The sequence below is a fragment of the Danio aesculapii genome, chromosome 2, assembly GCF_903798145.1.
Source record: "Danio aesculapii chromosome 2, fDanAes4.1, whole genome shotgun sequence".
Lineage (NCBI taxonomy): Eukaryota > Metazoa > Chordata > Actinopteri > Cypriniformes > Danionidae > Danio > Danio aesculapii.
In genome coordinates this window covers 57,544,056-57,554,875 of record NC_079436.1, presented here as the reverse complement: position 1 = coordinate 57,554,875, position 10,820 = coordinate 57,544,056, and the positions used below count along the sequence as shown (strand labels likewise).

Genomic DNA, 10,820 nt, shown 5'->3' with positions numbered 1-10,820 from the left:
TGGATGGTCTGATCATTTTTACTGTATTATCATTTATATTAACATTTCATATTTCTTTATTCAACCTTTTAAACAGAAAACACCTATCTCTTTATAGAATAAAATAGAATTGAATGCCTGTTGTTGACACTGTACACATATACAATGTACATTACATACATGTGCGATGATGAGACTATCATCTCACTCCTCAGTCCAAATATATCCTTACAATACAAATCAAACTAAACAACAAGTTACAGTAGAAATGACTGATAAATAGTAGTGTAAAAATAGGGGATGAGAGGGGAGTAAACAGTTCTGAGGTAGAAAGAGACATATATATATATACTAGATGTAATACAATGAAATGTGTATTGCATAAAGTCCAGTGAATTTTAAGCCAGTCCTTCAGAGGTGTAGTCCTAAAACAAGGTGGTGTACTATTATCCACCCAAGCTAAAATTTAAAAGCCAAATAAACAACGAAAGTCAATGTTTCTTTCATTCATTAGCAATTTATATTTATTTAACATAAGTTACCGCTGTGGCGCAGTAGGTAGTGCTGTCGCCTCACAGCAAGAAGGTCGCTGGTTCGAGCCTTGGCTAGATCAGTAGGCGTTTCTGTGTGGAGTTTCCCCCACAGTCCAAAGACATGCGGTACAGGTGAATTGGATAGGCTAAATTGTTCCTAGTATGAGTGTGAATGAGTGTGTATGGATGTTTCCCAGGAATGGGTTGCAGCTGGAAGGGTATCCGCTGCGTAAAACATGTGTTGGATGAATTGGCGGTTCATTCCTATGTGGCGACCCTGGATTAATAAAGAGACTAAGCCGAAAAGAAAATTAATGAATGCAAGTTACCTGTAGGGCGTCACAGTGGCGCAGTAAGAAGGTTGCTGATTTGAGCCCCGGCTGGGTAAGTTGGCATTTCTGTGTGGAGTTTGCATGTTCTCATGTTGGCGTGGATCCAGGTGTTCTGGTTTTCCCCCCAAGTCCAAAGACATGTGGTGCAGGGGAATTGGGTAAGCTAAATTGTCCGTAGTGTATGTGTGTGAATGAGTGTGTATGGATGTTTCCCAATGATGGGTTACAGCTGGAAGGGCATCCTCTGTGTAAAATGTATGCTGGATAAGTTGGCGGTTCATTCCACTGTGGCAACCCCTGATTAATAAAGGGACTAAGCCAAAAAGCAAATGAAAGAATGAAGAAGTTATCTGTAACTATTGATTTAGAAGGAAAAACAAACACTATGGAAGTCAATGGTTTCAGGTTTCCAGCTTTCTTCAAAATATCTTCTTTTGTGTTCAACAGAAGAAAACAAGACAAACCGGTGTGGAACAAGCAAAGGTTGAGTAAACGATGACAAGTTTTATTTTTTGGGTGAACTATCCATTTAAAAAGGAAAAATATTGAAACAAATTTGTCCATTTTAAAGCGAGATGCTAATAGGCTAATCCTATTCAATGATTTATGTTTAGCTAATAGTGCCCATGGCAGACCCGGACACTGGGTGAGTATATTAAGCTGTGGTAAAAGCCAACTGTTCAACTCTAAAGGGTCTTGTAAAATGAGCCTGTTTAAAGAAAATGTATTTATTTTAATACTGTACAAAAAATCACACGTCAAGACAGCTATATCAAGTATTGAACACTCTCAGAAAAAAAGGTACACGTATATAGTATAGAAAACATCTCTTATGTTCTGTACCTTTTATGGTACAACTGAAATGAAGGAACACTATTATTCTCATAAAAAGGTACATAAGTGTTGGACAACGCCTCCTTTATTACAATATCTATGATAATAAACATGACTGGAAAGATAAAGAGATTTATGAATAATTTCCATATTAAAACATGAATCTTCATTTAAAAGCAAATGATTAAAGAAACTCATAAACATTAAATATCAGGTTCTACAATACAAAACTACTGCTAAAACAAAACTATACGTGTTGTAAACTAAACATTTGAGGCATTTTTAATAAACATTTGATAAGTATTTTCTGATAAATACAGTTTCATTATTGATATTCGCACCTTTTGGTGTTTGCTTTCCACTACGCACGTGAGCTGGCAAAAGTCCTGCATATGCAAATGGTTCATGCAGACATTTTGCTATTAAATTGACTATTAACACTAATAAATTATTGTGCATATCTCATTACAATACTTTTGCATAATTCCTATTTATAATTCTATCTAAATTTTTATTTTAATGTTAAATAAATTAAATGAACTTTTACCTATTACGAAGGTATTGAGTGAAAACTGGAGAAACATGTTTTATATTGTAGATGGGAGAATGTGTTTCTGTAACACTTGTGAAAAGTTTAGCAAAGAATAGATCTTTTGATTGATGTTAAAGTATTTTTTATTCTTGATTGTAAATGAAAAGGTGCATTTACACAAAAAGAAACTTTTCAAAAACATTGATTATACTGTATTTGATGTTTTATATTTCCTGAAAATAAATTGACGCATTTTGGATGAAGCAAAATGCATTTAAATAGTTCTTGAAGTGTCTTGTTTCTTTAGTGGTACCCTCATGGATCAGATTCGTGCCTTTGATGAAGGGACACTATTGTATCTGCAGGTTTTAAAAAACCATAGGTACATTTTGGTTTTCCATGGTACAAATCATGTCCTTAAAGGAACAAACTGCAATGGTACACATTTGTTTCTTTATCTTAAGGTACAGTTCTGTCCCATAAAAAGGTACTGCCTCAGTGACAAGGGTTTGTACCTTCTTTGGTACAACATTGTTTTTTTCCTGAGAGTGTATGTTGTCAACAAACTGTCAATTTAAAATACTCTTTTTTTAAGAAATCAGGAAAAGTAAATCAAATCACACTTTTTCAAAATCCCAAATGGTTCATGCAGATATTTTGCTATTAAAATGACTATTAAAACTAATAAATTCGTTTTTAAACTAATAAATTAGTTAGACTCATTACACTCTCAGATATAAAGGTATGCGAGCTGTCACTGGGGTGGTACCTTTTCGAAAGGATCAAATTTGAACCTAAAAGGTCCATATTAATACCTCAAGGGTACATATTATTACCTAAAAAGTACAAAAGTGTTCCTCTTAAAATGTTTAGGTACTAATATATACTTTTAAGGTACCAATATGGACCCTTCAAATACAAATGTGTACCTGTTGAAAAAGGTACCACCCCAGTGACAGCTTGAGTACCTTTATTTCTGAGAGTTCACAATACTTTTGCATCATTCCTATTTTGCATAATTCCTATTTATAAAACTAGCCTGTACTCAAGTAAATTTTTTTCATTAATAAATAGATAAAACTGCTACTTTTTAAATTCAAAATGACATAAATATGAACAAATAAAAAATATAAAGTCTAATTTACATATTTTACAATCATAATATAAGTCATATTAGGAAATAATTTTTACTACGGTACAACACATGATGTTTCACTCTGATGTCACTCTGAAATGCAGTTAAAATGACATTCACTGAGTGGTTCTGTCACTGTGCTCAATCATCAACAAATAATTAATGCCACATGCACTGTAATGTTTTATTTTTACAGTTAATCTTGAAATAAACACAGCGAAATGTTTGTTAAAAGTTGCATTTTAGCTGGAGGATACAGCTGTGATGATGAGGGGAGCGCTGAGGAAACAGTACACTCTCAGAAATAATGGTACACGATCTGTCACTGGGGTGGTACCTTTGCGAAAGGTACAAGTTTGTACCTCAAAGGTCTATTTTAATACCTCAAGGGTACATATTAGTACCTAAAAAGTTCAAAAGTGTTCCTCTTAAAATTTGTAGGTACTAATATGCACCCTTGAGGTATTAATATGGACCTTTTGGGTACAAATGTGTACCTTTTGAAAAGGTACCACCCCAGTGACAGATCGTGTACCATTATTTCTGAGAGTGTAGATGGGGAAACCTGAATGCTCCTCCATGACATTATAGGTGTATGTGATACAAGTGTTTCTGCAAAGAACTGCAAATATGCAGATATTACAACAATCAATCAATAAACACACACCTTGCTCTCGCTCTGCACTGCTGTTTGCTGATCAAATGAGAAAGATAATCATGTTAAATGCACCCAAAAATGAAAATTGTCATCATTTCCTCCACCTTGTTCCACACCGGTTTGTCTTTTTTCATTCTGTTGAACACAAAAGAAGATATTTTGAAGAAAGCTGAAAAGCTGAAACCATTGACTTCCATAGTGTTTGTTTTTCCTTCTGTGGAAGTCAATAGTTGGTAACTTATGTTAAATAAATTGCTATCGAATGAAGGAAACATTGACTTTCGTTGTTTCTTTGCCTTTTGAAATTTGGGTTGGGTAATAGTACACTACCTTTTTTTAAGACTACACCACTGATACAAGGGTATACGCAATTATTGATCCCCAGAAGTCATATTACCCAAACAGCTCATGGAAAAAAGTAGGCACACGGAGTATACATGCGTATGGCCCCGACTACACCACTGCAGTCCATGTGTGGGGTCAGTGCATGTGTGGTTGAGGATGATAATGGCTTTTGGGAAAAAGCTGTTCTTAAGTCTTCATGAGGGCAATAGGTTGAGCAGTTCAGAAGCCAGGTGAGCTGTCTTTAATGATATTCTCAGCTTTGCTGAGGCAGCTGGAGGTGTAAATGACCAGCGGGTAGAGAGGGCAGCTGATGATCTTTTGTGCGGCTTTTTCTACCCTCTCTCTCTCCCATGGTGCAGCTACTGTACTGTACTATACTGTGATGCAGTATGTCAGCAAAATCTCAACTGGAGCACAGTAGAAGGTCAGCAGCAGGCTGGGGTCAAGGTTGTGCTTCCTGAGGACTTTATTAACAAACTATTTATAAAACTATAATATAAAAATCTTACAGTTTAAATATACCTACAGTATGACCCACAAAACCAGTCACAGGCCCGTAGACAGGGAGTGTTCGGTTGGTTTGAAAGACCCACCCCTCACTGACAAGGTCCAGAACATGAGCTAATTTCTCCCATTTTGACTGCCATGTCTCTATAAATAGTGAAAATAACCCATCGAAAAAGATTTTAAGATCAAGTGAAATCCTCTGTTGCTTCGGTGTGACTTCAGCTAATCAGTGTTGGGCAGTGCTAACAAATATTTTCATCAACATTCATCTGTGCAAGAAAACACACAATCTGATGTAAGACAAGTCATCATTCACTATTGTATTGTTTTTTAAATAGAGAACCTGAATCCTGGACCTTATTCTTGAAACAAATATTGACCAATGAAAAGGTGTGAAGCACCAAAAGCGACCGATATTAAAATGAAGTTGAATGCTATTTTAGCTATTGTTGTTTTCCATGAATTTTTAAATGTACTTTTTTGGGTTATGATGACTACTCAAGAATTTTATTTCAGCTAAAATAGTGCTTAAAATGTCATTGTAATGCAGTATTTAAATCTCATAATTAAATAGTTGCCTGTTAACCACCTATAACCACCTATGATTCCTATAACCACCTATAATTCCTATGATTCCTATAACCACCCCCTTCACCAGACTGGCTACGGGCCTGAGACATGAGAGTAAATTTTCTAAAACTGAGATTTATCTTCTGAAAATGGAATAATTAAGATTTTGACTGACGTGCGGTGGCAGCACCCTACTGAAAAAAACTGCTTAAACCAGCCTAAGCTGGTTGGCTGGTTTTAGCTGGTTGACCAGCCTGGTTTTAGAGGGGTTTTGGCCATTTCCAGGCTGGTTTCTAGCCATTTCCAGCCTGGTCTTAGCTGGTCAGGCTGGGAGATGACCAGCTAAAACCAGCTGGACCAGCCTAGCCAGGCTGGGAACCCAGCCAAAACCAGCTATGTCCAGCTTAAACCAGGCTGGTCCAGCTGGTTTTAGCTGGTCATTTTCCAGCCTGCCCAGCTAAAACCAAGCTGGAAATGGCTGGAAACCAGCCTGGAAATGGCCAAAACCCCTCTAAAACCAGGCTGGTCAACCAGCTAAAACCAGCCAACCACCCTAGGCTGGTTTAAGCTGTTTTTTCAGCAGGGCATGGTGGCACAGTGGGTAGCGCAATTGCCTCACAGCAAAAAGGTCACTGGTTCGAGCCCCGGCTGGGTCAGTTGGCATTTCTGTGTGGAGTTTGCATGTTCTACTCGTGTTGGTGTGGGTTTCCTCTGGGTGCGCCGGTTTCCCCCACAAGTCCAAACACAATCGCTGTAGGGGAATTGATTAACTAAATTGGCCGTAGTGTATGAGTGTGTGTGTGAATGTGTATGGGTGTTTCCTAGTACTGGGTTGCAGCTGGAAGGGCATCCACTGCGTAAAACATATGCTGGATAAGTTGGTGGTTCATTCCGCTGTGGCAGCCCCTGATAAATAAGGGACTAAGCTAAAGGAAAATGAATGATTGAATGATTGTTTTGGCTATTTCAAAGTACTTTAGTAATAAATTAATATATAGTATTTGACAAAATCGTAGTTTTTGGTGCATTAAAAAGCATGCACATTATAATATCAACAGACAAGCTGATCCAGAGGCAAATTTGTGCTTAAGATAGGACTTAAATGTATTATTTATTCTAATTAAGTGTAAAATTAAGGGATTAAGTGCAAAAAAGTGAGTGAAAAAGAACCACCTCATTTACCAGGCTGGCACACAGGCCTGATATTTAAACAAATAATGTAATAAATATATACATAAGATGAAAACCACATCCACAAATGCTTAAATAAGACATTATTTGTATAACATTTAAATAAATTATGGAATAAATCAATAAAAATAATAAGCATATGCTTAAATTAAAGTAAACAAACAGATGTAACATCAATAATAAAATGTAAGAATTCAGAAAGTAGCAGTAATATTTAAATAAATGAAATATTAGGGCGTCACGGTGGCACAGTGGGTAGCACAATTGCCTCACAGCAAGAAGGTCGCTGGTTCGAGCATTTCTGTGTGGAGTTTGCATATTCTCCCCGTGTTGGTGTGGGTTTCCTCCAGGTGCTCTGGTTTCCCACACAGTCCAAAGACACAGGTGAATTGGGAAGGCTAAATTGTCCGTTGTGTATGTGTGTGAATGAGTGTGTATGGATGTTTCCCAGAGATGGGTTGCAGCATGCGCTGCGTAAAACATATGCCGAATAAGTTGGCGGTTCATTCCGCTGTGGCGACCCCAGATTAATAAAGGGACTATGCCGAAAATGAATGAATGAATGAAATTTTGCAAGTGTTAATATAAATAGTTCATTCGTCCTTTCTTGCAACACAACACAATATCTTGAACAATAGGCTACTTAAAAAGACTCTCAGAATGAAAAATAATAAACATAAACATTTCTATATACTCTTAATTCTTATAGATTAACAAAGGAATGCGTTGTCTGTCTGCATCCACTGAATAATTAGGCGGAACCTTTATCTCCGTCAAATCTCACCCGAGCCTCATTAAAGTAAACTCAACGCAGCTCTTTCCGCAAATTCACGAAGCACAGTACGTCAGTTAAATTGCGTTGCGCTCAGTCACCGCTGCACGTTCAAGCTTTTAGCGCAGCGCCTTCTGTTCTCCAGTGTGTTCTATCAGAAGGCTCCAGACTGGGTGTTGGTGAGTTCCAGGATTATTATCTGTTTTGTTTTACTTTTAAACCTCATTGTGTCACTTTGTGCTTGAATGATCGTTATTCTCAGGTATTATATCTTACGCTAGTCACTTACGTTAATAAACGATGTTTTTATGTCCCTCACGCTAAAATGCTTATGCACTGAATGAATAACAAATAAACTAACGTTATGCTAAAGATGGCTTATTAAATATGACTAAGGAGGAAGGAACAATATACAAAACACAAACCGTTCGAAATTATTGTATCGATCAGATCACTTCATTGGAAATGTATTATATAACGTACAGTTGAAGTCAGAATTATTAGCCCCCTGTTAATTCCCCCCCCAATTTCTGTTTAACAGAGAGCAGATTTTTTTTAACACATTTCTAATCATAATAGTTTTAATAACTCATTTATAATTATACCATGATGACAGTAAATAATATTAGACTAGATATTCTTCAAGACACTTCTATACAGCTTAAAGTGACATTTAAAGGCTTAACTAGGTTAATTAGGGTAACCAGGCAGGGTAATTAGGCAAGTTATTGTATAACGATGCTTTGTTCTATAGACCATCGCATAAAACAATAGCCTAAAGGGGCTAATAATATTGACCTTAAAATGGCTTTAAAAAAATTAAAAACTGCGTTTATTCTAGCCGAAATAAAACAAATAAGACTTTCTCCAGAAGAAAAAATATTATCAGAGATACTGTGAAAATGTCCTTGCTCTGTTAAACATAATTTAGGAAATATTAAAAAAAGATAAAAATTCAAAGGGGGGCTAATAATTCTGACTTCAACTGTTTATAGACATCACCTATTGTAAATGACACTTTATTGTTTTTACGTAATAATATAATAATGTTCACCTTTCCAAAGCTAGTTTGGATTAATAATTATTGTGAAAAGAGCTAAACAAATAAACTCAGGCCCGGCGCCAGGATGTCATAACTGAGGGTGCATTTTAATCCCATAGGGGGGCACTAGACCTGGTGACTGATTTTGGTCTCTTCTTTTAGGCTATTTATTCACATTTATTATTACTTTGTATTACTGCCTAAGTTACTGGCTTAAGGCAGTAATATACTTTTTATAGTAATAATAATACGCACAGTTTCGCTATTACTGATTTTATCAATGAAGGTAATCCAATGATACCATTTATTAACGCAGACAGACCATTCAGAGCCAAATGAGTGCTTTAAATTTTATTTTATTCTCCTTATTTCTTTCAGTTTTATTTCAAATAATAGGCCTATAAATGACTAAAGTTTTAGGTAAAGATGTCAAACTATGCCCACACATGTAATCTAACCCACGGTTAGACTATTCGTATAACCGGTAAATAAATATGGTGAAATCAGCATAACCGAGTCATCACGCTTCACATAGCCTATTACCCAACCAACATCAGTGTTAGGAAAAAGTTCAATGTTACAATCTAATGTCATTCAAAACGATTGAGTTACATTTTAAGGCATTAGTGTAGCCAGAAAAATACCTAAAACAGATACCTAAATTCACAGTTATTACCGTGAACATTTAGGGAGAACACACAACTCAATAGGCTTTTCATCATTTCAAAGATAAAAATAAAGATTTCTCTTAGGCTGTCATAAGGGAGTGTTTTTCTGTGATATTGTCCGGTTGACTTTTGTAAAAACGCCATCATAAACCATTAGGTTACTAGGCCTACCCGTCATTTATTTATTTATTAAGCCTTGATAAACTTGTTTTCAGGTTATTTTCATTTTGTAGGGCCTTGAGCAACAAGTCAAAACAAACTCGACATGCTAACTGTATTTTAGCTGTTAAAATAGGCCTACAGTATATTTTCTGGTGTTTAATTTTGCATGAGTAAATAGCAGTATCGCCTAAATGACATATTTTTAAAGATTATCATTCATCCTGCAGCGCATGTGAGAAGTGGATCCACGGTAAATCCACCACGCACTATATACCTATTTCATTTCTAACACTGTAAACTTGACTCCGCAGGCCGATCAACTTTAAACACAAAAGCCATTTGAAGTGTCCTAACTTGAGACTGCTGCTGCATGATGGGATGTTTCTTTACACAACAGTTAAAGTGCGCTCTAGCCATGTCAAAATGAAAGCCAACATTCTAAAGTGTTCTGCGTTAGTCAATTTTAGCTTAATTTAATAATATTAATAACAATAATGAATATAATAAATGATAATATTAATTATAGTGTAGACTACTGTGGGACTGTGCAGTGAACTAAACATTTTATTAGGCTACATATCCCCTAAAACAATTTCTTTCTGAGGTGGACAATGCCCCCCTGTTGCACCGGGCCTAAATAAACTTGAATTGAAAGAAACAGAAACAGGTTTGGAATAAGTGGTGGATGAATAACATTAATGTTAGTGTAGATCTGTTATGCTCATTTTTACGAGACGTAAAATAAGTCTCTGATGTCCCTAAGGTTTGTAGTGAAGTTAGAGATCAAAATAACACACTAATAATGTTTCTCACTCTGAAACTGAGGCTTTGATCCCGATTTTGCTGTTTTGGTCGCTTTAAAAGGGCGAAGCTACTTTAATTAAATTAAATTAAATTGCTAAATTATTTTAAAGTGTAATATATAACACTTTACAATAAAGTCTTTAAAGTGTCCAAACTCGGTCCTGGAGGGCCGGTGTCCTGCAGATTTTAGCTCCAACTTGCCTCAACACACCTGCAAGGATGTTTCTAGAAAGCCTAGTAAGAGCTTCATTAGCTAGCCCAGGTGTGTCCGATTGGGGTTGGAAGTAAACTTTGCAGGACACCGGCCCTCCAGGACCGTGTTTGGACATGCCTGCTTTAAGCTGAATACTGGTATCTTGAAAAATATCTAGTAAAATATAATAAATTCCATCACGGCAAAGACAAAAGAAACAAGTTATTAAAAATGAGTTATTAAAACTATTGTGTTTATAAATGTGTTTCTTTTAAACAGCACATGGGAGATACTTTGTGTGTGTCAGTATAGTGGCAGATGTAAAACAGCACTAGTGTTGTCAGTGCTGGTCAGGTGTGTGTGTGTACTTCAGTGTGAGTGTGTGCTTCATGCTTCTGTCAGTCTATGTCGCTCCTGTCACTGTTTATTTGTGCTTCATCTAAAACTCCACATCTATAATCCTCTTAGTCTATGCTGACATTATCTTCAGCAGCTCAAACACTCCAATGGCTAATGGACAGACGGCTGCTTCTCACTCAGGGCTGCTGTTTATGCTAATGAGG

The 10,820-nt window shown here is 36.3% G+C and overlaps 1 pseudogene; it reads left to right on the top strand.

Annotated features, from left to right (window-relative positions):
- Positions 1-7,508: 7,508 nt before the first annotated feature.
- LOC130238818 (armadillo repeat-containing protein 6-like) overlaps positions 7,509-10,820 on the top strand; it is a 38,874-nt pseudogene continuing 35,562 nt past the window's right edge.